Raw genomic sequence first — 12,463 nt, 5'->3', positions numbered from 1 at the left:
GCTATGTTGTCTAAATGAAATTGTTCCTAATCCTACTGTATGTTTCTCCCCCCCCCCCGATAAAATTATAGGCATTGTAATAAAATGTCACTTTAGGGAAAAACAAACGCATGTCTCAGTACCCTGTGATGTGAACTCTTCCATAAATGTAGCGGTGCTTTAATAAAAGCATTTTAAATACATTATGTGCCGTTCTGAGCTTTCCTTTTCATAATATTGTAAAGCCGTGATGTATCGCTCCTGGAGTTCATTTTCCTGGTAATTATTATTGAACTGAATAATTCATGGATTTAGGGAAAAGGTTGGCCCTGATTTAATTAAACAATATTTTTCACTACAGGCACTATTGTTTTTTCCCCTTATTCTCAATTTCCCTCAAGAATAGGATTATCCTGGAAGGCGAAAGCTAGCTGTTGAACGGAATTTTATCTGACAGAGCGCTCCATGTATATTTATTTATTTATGCATGAAACAAATTCATATAGCTGCCCAATTCACACCAAATAATTCCAGGCAGTACAGGTAGCCCAACATGTTAAAGGGAGACATTTGTTAAGTGAGTCTGGCCCCACTTTATGACTTTTCTTGCCTCGGTTCTTAAGCGAATCTCTGCCGTTGATAAATTAGGAATCCGGTTGTTAAGTCAATCTGGCTTCCCCGTTGCCTTTGCTTGTCAGAAGGCCACAAGAGGAGATTGTGTGACCATGGGACACAGGAACGGTCATAAATATGAACCAGTTGCCATTCATCTGAATTTTGATCACGTGACCATGGGGATGCTTGCAATGGTCATAACTGTGAAAAATGGTCATAAGTTGCTTTTTCAGTGCTGTTGTAACTTTGAATGGTCACTAAAGGAACTGTTGTAAGTCGAGGACTACCTGTACAGCATTTTAAAAACCCACGGTTTAACACATGTACGCTCAGTCCCATCCCCACTTCACAGCCATGGCTACACAAACAGACAAGCCATTACTTCTACTTCTTCTTCTTCTTCTTCTTCTTCTTCTTCTTCTTCTTCTTCTTCTTCTTCTTCTTCTTCTTCTTCTTCTTCTTCTTCTTCTTCTTCTTCTTCTTCTTCTTCTTCTTCTTCTTCTTCTTCTTCTCCTCCTCCTCCTCCTCCTCCTCCTCCTCCTCCTCCTCCTCCTCCTCCTCCTCCTCCATATCCATCATCAGACATAGGCAATCATGTTGGCGATCCTATTTTTGTCAACAGCCACATGAAAAAGTGTTGCTGAGTTTTGTCCACCATTTTGTCCAAGATGGTGATGTCCTCCTGCCTGGACCTCATTTGCCTTCGATTTTTCCCTGGAGGATTAAGTGAAGTATGCTGTATTTTTCAGGGTGTCACGTCACATGTCCCAAAAACCCTAACCCCAAGTCTGTTGACAAAACCATCTCTTTAAGACCTTGTGGAGAAGCAGCAAGGTAGGGCCTAATCTTAATTTTGGGGGAAAGATGTCCCAAAGGCAGGGAGCCACCACAGAGAAGGCCCTTTTCCTAGATCCCAGATGTACTTCTTTGATAGTTGGGACTCACACCATGTCCTGTTCTGGTGGACTGGATAGCTGTAACTGGGGAGAGGCAGCCCTTCAAGTGACGTGGCCTCAAGACATGTAGGGTTTTGAGGGTGATAGCCAACATCTTAAATGGCGCTCCGAAGAGAAACGACAACATGTGCAACTCCTGCAAAAGAGGTGATACACGTACACAAAGTTGGTTAATACCATTTTAGAACGCCTTGGTAAGGCCACACTTGGAATACTGCATCCCATTTTGGTCACCACGATGTAAAAAAAGATGTGGAGACTCTAGAAAGAGTGCAGAGAAGAGCAACAAAAATGATTAGGGGACTGCAGGCTAAAACATATGAAGAATGGTTGCAGGAACTGGGTATGTCTAGTTTAATAGAAAGAAGGACTAGGGGAGACATGATAGCAGTCTTCCAATATCTCAGGGGTTGCCACAAAGAAGAGGGAGTCAAGCCATTCCCCAAAGCACCTGAAGGCAAGACAAGAAGCAATGGGTGGAAACTAATCAAGGAGAGAAGAACTAAGAACTCTAAGGAGAAATTTCTTGACAGTTGGAACAATTAATCAATGGAACAACTTGCCTCCAGGAATTGTGAATGCTCCAACACTGGAAGTTTTTAAGACGATGTTGGATAACCATTTGTCTGAAGTGGTATAGAGTTTCCTTTCTAAGCAGGGGGTTGGACTAGAACACCTTCAAGGTCCCTTCCAACTCTTCTATTCTATTCTAAGTTGTGGGGGTTTCATCACTTGACACTTTCAAGAAGAGATTGGACTGCCATTTGTCAGAAATAGTGTAGGGTCACCTGCTTGGGTGGCAGGTTGGACTAGATGACCTGCAAGGTTCCTTCCAACTCTGTTAATCCGCTCTGCTCTAATTAGCAGGGCACCAGTTAGGAGAAACGTGATGGACTGAACTGCAACTTAAAGGAACTTCAAAGTCCATCTTCCTTTGACTCATTTGCAATGTTGCTTTTCCTGGAGGCTGCTTGTTTTTTTTTTAAATTAAAGAGACAAGGAATAATGGATGGAAACTGAACAAGGAGAGATTCAACCTGGAAATAAGGAGGAACTTTTTGACAGTAAGAACAATCAACGCATGGAACAGAAGTTGCCTTCGGAAGTTGTGAGAGCTCCATCACTTGAGACTTTCAAGAAGAGATTGGATTGCTATTTATCAGAAATGGTGTAGGGTCTCCTGCTTGAGCCGGGGGTTGGACTAGATGACCTACAAGGTCCCTTCTATCTCTTAATCTGTTAGAGGACCTGAAATGACAGCTCTGTTCCTAGCTCCTTGTGCTGAAAGAAAGAAGAGGATTGTAGATTTAAAAAAAAAATATTTTAAATTCTAAGTAAAATATCCAGATGAGAGCTGAGATCTCTCATTCGCTCCTGCAATTGTGATATTTGCACCAATTCTGGCCCCCAAAGAAGCATTTTGCAACCCCAGGAAACGCTTGCAAAAAAAAGGAGATTCTCCTTCCCTCCATCTCTTTTCAGCCCCTTTTGCGTCTCCTTCCAGCGACGCTCTTTCAAAGCCAGGCTTCCCCGCTAAGACACATGAAGCCGGATCTGCGGCTGTGCTCAGCAGCCGGCGCCGTGGCTTAGTTGGTTAAAGCGCCTGTCTAGTAAACAGGAGATCCTGGGTTCGAATCCCAGCGGTGCCTCTGGAGCGGGGACTTCCGTTTTGCCTCGGAAATATGTATATATGTGTATATATATTTATTTGTGCCTTTCGATTCTCTTCACTCGTTTGCACGGTGGTGGAGGCGGCCGGTGTTTAACAGGGAGCCGCAGAATAGGGCTCGCTCTTAATAAAAACCGTTCGAGTTTTTATTTGCCCGGTTTCTCTTCCTCTGTAGGTTTTCAAGGGGCCTGGGAGTTGGAACCCACTTCTTCCTAGAGACCCATTTTTCCTGCAAACAATTCACATCTGGGGTCAAGCTCTCCTTTCGGCATAGCTTTTTACAAAACTGGAGACCCTATATACATGCATACATACATACATCTTGGAAGGGAGGGGGGAGGAAGGAAGGAAGGAAGAAAGGGAAGGAAAGAAATGGGGAGGAAGGGAGGAAGAGGGGAAGGGAGAAAAAAGAAAGAAAGGGAAGAAATGGGGAGGATGTGAGGAAAGAAGGTATGGAGGGGGAGAGGAAGGAAGAAGATAAGAGGAAGGGAATAAACAGGGAGGGAGGGAGAAAAGGAAGGAAGGAAGGAAAGAAATGGGGAGGGAATGAGGAAAGAAGGGAGGGAGGAAGAGAAGAAGGAAGGAAGGAAAGGAAAGAAATGGGGAGGGAGGAAGCGGGAAAGAAAGAAAGAGGAAGAAGAGGGAGGGAAGAAATGGGGAGGGAATGAGGAAAGAAGGGAGGGAGGGAGTGAGAAAGGAAGGAGATAAGAGGAAGGGAAGAAACGGAGGGAGGGAGAAAAGAAAGGGGAAAAAAAGAAAAGGAAGGGCTAGAGTTAGGGTAAGGTAACACAATTCAAAGTGTAACAAGGAGCAAAGATCTACGGGCTATTCGGAAATTGCTACGAATGGTTTCCTTATCTGACCTACTGAAAACGTTATGACATTTTGGGACTCTTTTCCAAATCAAATGACATGCAGGATTTAAAGAAAAGGAATATTTAGGCGGAATGGAGCCAATTCATAGAAAAACATCACCTGAAAAATGCAGCATTTTTTTAATGCCGAAAAATTACCTAAGTGAACATGCCTGAAGAAGCAAGATGCACGCAATAAGGGCCCCCCTCCCATTATAAAAATATTTAGGAACAAAGCTTCTTCTCTTTCTCCTTCCCTATGTTTTTTTCCACCTGCTCAGCCCATTCCTCTCCGCCTCTTCTTTCCAAATGATGTCTCTGTCTGTTTTTCAGAAGTGGCATTTGCAGCAGCCGGTTTTATGGGCTTGGTTGGTGGAAAAACAAATCTGAAAACTGCCTCCTTCCTGTGCAGTTGGAAGCAGAGACAGAAAACAATAAACACCGCCTGTTTAAAGGGGGGGCAGAATTGCTTCGTATTGTATCGCCATAAATCTTGGAGCAAGCTTTTTAAGACAAATACGCAATCACTCCATCCATCACTTGGCGGGGAAGGTGTCAAGTGAAGAGAAGCGATTAGACATTTGTACATTCTCCAGCCCTCTTTTTTCTTAAAACCCCTTTTATTAATTTACTGTGAATTCTGCTCGTTCACATCCAGCAAAGTCTTTCAAGGGAGGATTTACAGTCACAGACTTTATCTGGCTTGGAGAGCTGCCAGGCCGATATCTGCAAAACTTGGCAAGGAGTCTCAGGGAGTCATGAACCAGTTAAGTGAACAAATTGTCTCCTGTAAACTCCACTCCCCTTTCGCTCCTCTTTTATTTCCTCTGGGAGGGGGCATTCATTGTCCCCCTGTGGCCTTACTCCTAAGTCGACCCCTGTTCTTTAGCTGTTCCCTTCATCTGGCAATTCTGCACATGCGCACACTGGGAACAGGCTCCAGCTGTTCTTCTGCCTCACTAATGTCCGACTCTGAAGGCAGCTGATAACTGGCATACGGCTCTGGCCGCATCTCTGCCTCCAACACAGAGCCCTTGTCAGAGTCCTGCCCAGACTCCAGGACTCACCCATGTTCCTCCTCAACCTCCTCACTGCCTGAATCTGCTGCCAGCTCTGCTGGTCGCTGGCGGGCCACAACAATGGATGAACTGAAGAGCAAAACTGAATGTTAACCCGCTGGCTTTGTGACACAACCACATTTTGCTTCCAAGAGACGTCACTGTAGAGGAGTGCACTTTGTGGCTTGGCTTGGGGCATGATCTGAATCCAGCTCATTTGGTTAGTACACAATTCAATCTACTCTTAAGTGTAGCGTCTTTCTGCTAATTGCAGACATGACTGCAGGACAGATAGTCTTTGACTTACAACCGTTCGTTTAGTGACTGTTCGAAGGTACAACGGCACCGAAAAATGTTTTTCCCACGCTTACAATCGTGGAGGCATCCCTGCGATCATGTGACCAAAATTAAAAACCTTGGTAACCGACTCGCATTTGTGACAGTTGCAGTATTGCCCATAGTCACTAGGGCAACCTTCTGACAGGCAAAATCAGGCAGATTCACCTAACAGCCAGGTTGCTAATTTAAAGTGATTCGCTTAACAACTGAGGCAAGAAAAGTTGTAAAATGGGCCAAAACTCTCCTAACAAAGGTTTGACTTAAAAACAGAAATTTTGGGCTCAGTTTATGGTCATTAAGTTGAGGACTACCTATACACTGCCTGAAAGTACTTGGTGTGAATTGGGCAGCTATATAAATTTGCTTTGTGCATAAATAAATAAAGCCACACCCACCAAGTCACACCACGCCCACTGAGCCACGCCCACAGAACTGGCAGTAAACAAATGTGGATTCACACCACTGCCCTAAATGTTATAATGGTAAGTGAGAATGACCTTGGGAGAAGGGTAAGAAGACCCACAGCCTAGACAACAGTCTAATAATATATGAAATCTGAGCCCAAAGGAGAGGTGGGGATGGAGAAAGCATCTTAGAAGGAGCCCTCTCCAGTTTGGGGGACCATAAAAGGTAAAGATACTTTCACACTCGCAGGTTTTAAACACAACATTACAATCTACGAATTCGTTGTCATGTTTCTCCTCTGCACTACTTCAAAGAGCTAACATCAATCTTGCAAGTCCTGGAAGTTTTCTTCCCTCCTTTTTTTGTTGTTGTGCTATCCATCCGTCCTCCAACTTTTGTGTAGCATGTTAGGCCAAAACCCCTCTGCAATTCAAACATTGCATTCTATACTTCTATTTCAAGGCAAATCATTTTCAGGGGAACGGTTTTTCCTGTGATTCTTGATTGCCTTGCTTTTTGTGCCAAGTAAATACAATTTCTTCCAAGTCTGTATTGAGGATAGAATTATAAGGGTGAGACATAGAGCAACAACAAATGTCTTACTAAGATGGATCCTCATTTGGGTAATTGCCTTAAAGGAGTTGGAAATGTAACTGTTTATCGATTTACTGGTGTCCTGTGCACCCCAATATACTGAGCATCAGGATATTGATGCATCTTAACAATCTGTTGGTTGTTGTTGTTGTTACTTTGCAAGAAGCTGACACTGCTTGTCGTGGTGTTTGTGCTAATTAATGGAACTTCAGGGAAATTAAGGAAGCTGCTTGGAACTTCAGGGTATTCTCTCCCACCCAGCAGTCGCCTTAAAGCAATTACTAATCTAAATCAGGTTTGGCAATATAAAAATGCTTGGGTGAGGTGGACATCATGCCTGATCTTCTTCTATATATATAAAAATGGCTCTGTGTGTGTGTGTGTGTGTTCCAGCATAATACTGTGGGGGTAAGACAACCCTAACGCTAACACCCCCGGGGTGTGTATTCTGTTAAGATACATCCTGTTGTGCCTTAAAATGGCTTCTACCGTACTGCTGTAAAATGGCTTCTACTGTACAGTGCAGTGGAGTTGTCATGGTAAGGACTCCACAAGGACTCCCTCTGGTAAGGGGAAAATCCAACATTAGAAATTATGTTTGGTCCAGGATTATTTTTGAGGACAAATGTATGGAATAGGATAAATAAATACCTGGGCACTGCCAGGTTATCAGCTGGTAGTCTATTAACAGTCCAGTTGCCTTTTGAAAAAGCACATTTGAAATAGGGAGGAGGAAGAAGATTAGCAGCCAGATGGATAGATTCAGTTACCGTGGAGATGGGAGCATCATTAGAAGAGCAAAAGGACCTCATTAGGGGCAGATCGTCATTGAAGAAATCCATCTAGGTGTTTGCTAAGAGTTGGCAATGGCTTGATGGCAGATCATCACTCAAGATCTGCTCCAGAGGCTTTACGTTTCCGTTTTAACTCCTACAGGATTGAATCTTGGCACCGAAAAAGAGATCCCAGAAGCCTTATGATGAATCCTGGCAGAGTAACAGAATTAGCTGATTGCGAAAGTATACAGCTTTGAAAGTATAGGGAGCTCTTCGTCATTTGAATAGCGCAGTGTGACAAATTGCTAAGCGCAAGATCAAAATGTCACATTACCAGCGCAATGGAGACCTTTCCACCCTCTGTGTGGATTTCACGTGAGCTCCGATGCTTACAGAACAAACACTGACTTTGTCCTAAGAAGGTAAATCCTTTAACTGAAGAACAAGACACTTTGCCTCCCTGCCATTAATGCCTGCACCAAATCTTTTTATTTACCAACAAGCTTGTTACAGGCACACACATTTGCTTTTTTCATTTATTTGTTTTTCTAGGGTCTCCCCCACCTAGTCACTTGCCCTAGCCGAAGCGACCGAGGCATGACCAACACCAATAAGGGCCGGAAGAAGCTCCAGCAAGAGTGAGGCGCTGGAGAATCAGCCCCAGCTGCTTCTCCATCCGCCACTGTTGCCCTTACCTTCTCAGGCCAGGCAAGGAGTGACTGGGAGGGGAGGGGTGTGGCCAGCCAGTGATGGGACAGGGAGCCGCAGCAGCGGGCCCAAAGAGCCGCATGCGGCTCTGGAACCGTAGATTGCTGACACCCGCCCTCGGTGCAGCTCGTTAAACATTAGAAGGGCATAAAACTTCTACCTGCAGAATTAGCCCTTGATGTATTACAAAGTTGACAATAACAGCAACATTTATAGATAGGAGAACGGAATTGTATCATAGTTTTCATAGTGGGACTAAATCAAGACCTGCTATGTAAATCTTAATATTATACCTAAATCAACTGCTTCTGAATTGTCATTGTGGGGTTTTGTTTTTCAAATTTGGCAACTTTAAGAAATTTAGTTCCCAGAATTTCCTAACATGCATGTTGTCTAGGGGATTCTGGGAGTTGGAAGTCAAACACATCTTAAAGTTGCCAAGTTTTTAAAAAATGCCACCCTAGAACACAGATATTTGAGATGGCATATTTTCCAAGTACAATAATTAACCAAACACCAGCATGGCATAATTTCAGCCACTCCACTGGATTTGAAATGGAGCGATTGCAAAAAAAACAAAAATGCTGAAGGCAATTCAGCATTTAGAGCTTCTGAGTTGAAATTTTGGCACAAGAAAGAAGATTTTATGACAAACCTATCTGTCTCTGTTTTCATCCGAGAAAAAAATATGGAAAGGGTCGGTCTTTTTTATGTGGAACTAGCTCATAACCTGGTGTTGCCCGGGTATTTATTGATAGGGGGAAAATATCCAGACCAAACGTAATTTCTAATGTTGGATTTTCCCCCTTACCAGAGGGAGCTCCTTTGTGGAGTACAGTGAAGCTGTTACCATGGCAACTCCACTGCACTGTACATGATTCCATTTTATGGCAGTACAGTAGAAGCCATTTGAAGGCACAACAGGCTGCATCTTAACAGAACACACACCCTGAGCGTGTTAGGGGTGTCTTACCCCCACAGTGTTTTTTTTTCCCCAGAGAGTAAGTCATCTGTGTACCGTTTGGTTGAAATTGCTCGAGGAGTTCCAGTTATGCTAGAACACACACACACACACACACACACACACACACACACACATTTATATATAGAGATATCAAATTTATGCTACTGTTGGTTCAGCTGTCATCTGGAATATCAAAAGAGAAAAAACGATTGTTGTGGAAATGCCTTAAAGTTAACTCAGGAATCCCATGAATTTTTTTTTTAAATAAATGAGACATTAGAAGAAATAAAAAAACTGAAATACGGTTCTAATGAACAAAGAATATTTGTCTCATTCTGTTTCACTGCTCAAACTTTCTTTGTTGTCTTTGGTTGTTTTCTGCTCTTTATTTTGTACTGAGGACAAAGAACACGTTCCACTAAAAATACATGGATATGTGCTCCTCTCAATGGTTTCGAGGATGATAGCATTGCCATCAGCTAAACAAGGCTAACTCTTGTTAAGCATTTTCCCACTGGATTCTAAGAGAGCCTGGAACAAGGACCTTTCAAAGCAAATGAATCTAACATGCTTGAAAGGAGCAATTCTGCAGAGCTGTGCATCTTGCTTAGGTAGCTGAAAGGGATACCGACTATCCAAGGTGACATGTGAATAACCCTGAGCCATGAAATGCACCTCTCTTTTACCTGCAAAGGTGCGGTGCACAAAGAGAACCCCCATATGGAAATCACTGCAGATGGGACGTTGCAAGAGTTTATGGAATAAAGACTCGAGAGCAACAGTGCACAGTGCTTGAAGTTGTAGGATCACACAATCGCACACAGGTAGTCCTCGACTTGCAACAGTTCACTTAGTGACCATTCGAATTTATAACGGCACCGAATTAAAGTGATATATGACTACCGTATTTTTCGGAGTATAAGACGCACCAAGATTTTGAAGAGGCAAATTTAAAAAAAGTTTTTTGCACTCTGCAGACCTCCCAAAAATGGGTCGTTTTTCATCAAAAAAGGATATGCATAGCCTTTAGGAGGCTTATAGAGTGCTCTTGGGGGTTGGGAGGGCAACAACAAGCAAAAAACGGCCCGGTTTTGCTCATTCTAGCCCTCCCCAACGCCAATAGCACTCTGGAAGCCTTCTAAAGGCTATGCACGACCATTTTTACAAAGGGGGCCGGGTTTCAGGAGGCCAAAAATGCTGTATTCAGTGTATAAGACGCACCCAGATTTTCAGCTTCTTTTTTTGAGGGAAAAAGGTGTGTCTTATACTCTGGCAAATACGGTATTTTTCACACTTACCACTGCTGCAGCATTCCCATCCTCCTGTGATTTACATTCAGATCAGGGGTGGGTTTCACATTTTGATACCACCGGTTCGCCCCCCGCGTGCCCGCTTACTTCACACATGTGTGCCTGCTTACTTCATGCCCAGTTCGCGGGCACATGCACCCCTTCCACACATGCGCCCGGCCTCAAAAATGTGCCTAAATAGGACAGCATGGAGCCCGAGTGGGTGGACGTGGGCATGGCCACCCGGGATTTCCGCTACCGGTTTGAGTGAGCCGGTCTGAACCGGTTGAATACCATCTCTGATTCAGATACTTGATAACTGACTCACATTTATGACAGTTGCGGTGTCATGATATGTTCCCCTTTTGCGACCTTCAGATGAGCAAAGTCAACAGGGAAGCCCAGTTCACTTAACAACCGTGTTCCTAATTAAAGTGATTCGTTTAACAATGTAGTCAGAAAAGTCGTAAAATGGGGCAAAGCTCATTTAACCAATGTCACACTTAGCAACATAAACACTGTGGCCGTAAGTTGAGAACTACCGGTATTACTTGATATCAAGGGAGAGACACAGGACGTCAAACCTGTGGCTGGTTTTATTCAAAACTCCAGTTTCAATCTCCTCCCCACAATGGGAAATAAGAGGGTAGATCGGATAGATCTTAAAGGATTCCAGGAAAGCAATCTTGCTGAATCCTTCCCAGCTGACCTTACATGAACTTCAGCAGAACACGGTGTGGGAGAGGATCAGGTTGTAAACCTTTTTGCCTTCTAAATAATTGAGCAGCACAATAAAGATTCAGCTGCAATCCATCTACGGAGGGACTGGAATATTTGGCTTGCATTTTTCAAGCAGAAAATTAAGGCCTCCTTTGAGAAACATGTTTTTTAAAAAAAAGAACAAATAAATAAATAAAGACCGTTACTGAATTAATAAATGAGGTGAAAAAAAAACCTGCATTTTACTAGGTATTCCTATCACTCCAGTTACGGAGTGTAATTTAAAGCATGCCTCTCCAAATGTAGGCAGCGATGATTTTAGAGCCACGAAGGTGTAACAACATTGCAAAATGGCTCTTTAAATGGGGAAACACGTAGATTTCAGGGAAGGGTCTGGTGAATTATTGTAATCCATAAAAGTGCTTCTTAAAGTCTGGCTTCCACAGTTTTACTTCCCTCTTTTGGAGTTCTGTTAAGGAAGTTTGGCTTCCTTAAGACCTTAAACGCATGACCTTGCAACCATTATAAATATGAATCAGTTGCCAAGTGTCTGGATTTTAATCATGTGACCATGGGGAATTCTGCAACAGATGTGTGAAAAACAGTCATACGTCACTTTTTTCAGTGCCTGGATGACATTATGATGATGGGGTCAGAACTGAAGAAGCTTCTTGGAGGAGAAGCAAAACGTCTGCAAAGAAAAAACAAAAAAGTCCAGTTGCCTCTTGAAAAAGAACCTTTGAAACAACCATGACCTGGATAGTTGAGAGTCTGAGGTGGTGACCCTTTGAGACTTGTATGCAATGAAATTTCATTTTAATGTATGCCAATTAGTGTACATGCAAAGTGACAATAATGTTCTATTCTATTCTATTCTATTCTATTCTATTCTATTCTATTCTATTCTATTCTATTCTATTCTATTCTATTCTATTCTACTCTACTCTAATTCTAATTCTATTCTACTTCTACTCTACTCCTGTTCTATTCTATTCTATTCTATTCTATTCTATTCTATTCTACTCTAATTTTATTCTAATTCTACTTCTACTCTACTCCTGTTCTGTTCTGTTCTATTCTATTCTTCTATTCTATTCTACTTTACTCTAATTCAATTCTAATTCTAATTCTATTCTACTTCTACTCTACTCCTATTGTTCTATTCTACTCTAATTCTACTCTAATTGTACTTCTACTCTACTCTACTCTAATTCTATTCTACTTCTATTCTATTCTATTCTATTCTATTCTATTCTACTCTACTCTACTCTACTCTACTCTACTCTACTCTAATTCTATTCTAATTCTATTCTATTCTAATTCTATTCTATTCTATTCTCCCTAGACTCCTTTCCAAATGTGTTCAGGCAAACCCCACCGCTTCATTGTCATCCCCCCAAGATTTTTGCCTTAAACAATACCCTAAGAGAGAACTCTGTACATGGCCAGACACTCTCACAATTCACAAAAACGTCCCAAGAATAGAAGCCGACAGGAATCCATGACCCAGCTTCATCCCTGGAGGCTTTCAAGAGAC

This window comes from Natrix helvetica (assembly GCF_964273705.1).
Source record: "Natrix helvetica genome assembly, chromosome: 10".
NCBI lineage: Eukaryota > Metazoa > Chordata > Lepidosauria > Squamata > Natricidae > Natrix > Natrix helvetica.
The sequence above is the reverse complement of the archived record's forward strand: the minus strand, read 5'-3'. Positions refer to the sequence as shown.